At 36.1% G+C, this 2,341-nt stretch overlaps 1 long non-coding RNA gene across 1 annotated transcript; it reads left to right on the forward strand.

The window, feature by feature from the left end:
* The first annotated feature begins 433 nt into the window (after positions 1–433).
* LOC136771497 (uncharacterized) lies at positions 434–1,986 on the forward strand. Its single transcript, XR_010822329.1, has 3 exons — positions 434–841; positions 1,292–1,371; positions 1,857–1,986. It is a non-coding gene; the product is annotated as an uncharacterized LOC136771497 (long non-coding RNA).
* The last annotated feature ends 355 nt before the right edge of the window (positions 1,987–2,341 follow it).

Genomic DNA, 2,341 nt, shown 5'->3' on the forward strand with positions numbered 1-2,341 from the left:
TCTTAAAACCCAGTACAAAAGTAAATTGAGGTTTTGTTGATTATGTAGACTATATTATTATTATTATTATTTATTTTTTGGAATTAAAAACCATTTAACATTTAAAGAAAGGACGACATACAACTTCTTCAGGTATTATAAATAAATATGAAATACATACACAAAAGCTACTATTTCTACTAAAAGTCTGTTATTTAATTAGCTGTCTGTATGCAGCTCAATTAAAACAACAGGTTTATTTCACACTGAGAGCCAGCATGTCTTTCTGCCCCTCATATGTGCTACTTCCCCTCTGTGGTAATGGCCTATGGAGCCTGGCCAGAAAACATTATTAATTTGAGGAGAGGTTTGAGCACTTTCAAAAAAAAAAAAAACACAGCGAGAGCAGGAGGGGGTTGTGGGCAAGGCCATCTGTTAAGGTCATTGCAAACTGTAGGCATATCTGTAGGTTTCTGAGAGTAAAAGCAGATTAATACTCTATAAAGAAGCAGTTCAACAAACTAAAATTTTCTGTAGCTCACATTATGAGAAAAGGGAAAGCAAAAATAGGCACTTGATCTGCAGCAGAACAGGAAATTGCGAGAGGAAAAAGCAGATCTCCTTCGGCAAGGCGGCTGTCAGAGAGGATGACAGAAGCGGAAACAGTTAGCAGTGGATTAACACCGAGCCAAGTATAGCTGGAACCTATTGGATTTATTTTCGTTACGTCCGAACGTTCACAGCCACAGCGTTGGGAACTAGGGCAGCGGCATTGGGTCTGTAAGGTGTCTGGCTTGGGTTTCTTGAACAGGGATCAGAGGTTTTCTAGTATTACAACAGTTAATGAGAGTCCCAGACAAAAGTAATCCATTTGTGTTAATGATAATACTAATACTGCTACTACTAAATACTACTAATAATAATAATAATATCTGCTAATAAAAAGAATAACAGAAAGTTGATTTTGTCCTAAAAGCAGGATCCCAAATGTAATTGATTAGAGCTTTAAAGAGTCATAGTACAAAATGTTGTAGTTGAATTGCAGTAAATAGTATCTCAGAGACTGTGATACAGTGCATGGCTGGCTGTGCAGTGATAGATTGATGCTCAGTCCGATATCTGTTACCGACAGGAATAGTTTCAATATAATGTATGAGCTCAGAATTGTCAGTGGATTCTGCATTGTAAGTTTTGTTTCATTCATTGAACTGATTCAATAAATGGGGTGATATGGGATTTATTTGAGATAAACTTGTTTAATATAACTTATTCAAGTCATAACATCAATCATTAATGAAAATCATACTTTAAGGTCTGAGGGTTTCCACACGAAGTAGAAAGTCTTCCGTCAAGCAAAAAGGCACATCACGTATTTTAAGTTGGCATCAGCAGGTGGGTCAAAGTTTTCATTTGATCTGGGTCTAAGTGAATTTCTGCATGGACCCCTACGGTAACAAGAGCCTTATGTAAGGCATTCAAAGTGTCAAATGTATGGTTAATATTATGAACAGGCCCTTACATCTAAGTATGGTAAACTGTGAGTGAGTTACAAAGGATACATAAAGGTTAGAAGTTATAGTAATGTTGAATGAGTCCAATGTCGTAGCCTTGAGTAAGGTACTTTACCTAGATTACTTCAGTAAAAACCCAGCTGTATAAATGGGTAAGTATGTAAAAATAATGTGATATATTGTAACAGTTGAAAATCTCTAGAAAACAATTACATTATTACTATTGGTAATTCCTTAATAAATGTAGAGGCTGATCTGAATTTGGGTAAAATCAATCAGAAATGTTGGTCTCTTGTTGTTGTTGGGTGTGTGTTTTAGATTTTCAATACCTATCTCTTCAATGCACTGTTGATTATTATTTTCCAGAACATTCACAGAACCATCAGCCAAAAATTGCAGCCGCAGCCTTGCTGTTCCCAAACCACACAGCCATTCAGTTAATAACACAGGTGGTGTAGAGATGCCAACCACATTAAAATGTTATTCTCAATTTAGAGATGTGGTTTCCTGTGTCCTGTCTCCTGGAACATCCTAAAGCAAAGGCCACACCACAAAGAGGAAGAGCGTGCTGTGGTCGTAATTTACTCTTTGTGTTATCACTGCTGTCAACCATTTCAGACATGTATGCTGCGCAGTTATGCAGCTTTAACAGTCTGAAGTATTGTTTTTCCTGAAGGTAAAATAGAGCACTTGTTTACATGATTAAGTTGAACCATTTGAGGCAGTGTCTCTGAGAAGGAAACAGTAATTAGTATAAAATAAATTAATATTAAAATATATATTTTCTCTAGTATGGTATCTAAAAGAACTGGACTGTTAAACTCCCTTTAGAGCTTAGGTATAAAGATGTA

This window comes from Amia ocellicauda, chromosome 15, assembly GCF_036373705.1.
Source record: "Amia ocellicauda isolate fAmiCal2 chromosome 15, fAmiCal2.hap1, whole genome shotgun sequence".
In the NCBI taxonomy this organism is placed as follows: domain Eukaryota; kingdom Metazoa; phylum Chordata; class Actinopteri; order Amiiformes; family Amiidae; genus Amia; species Amia ocellicauda.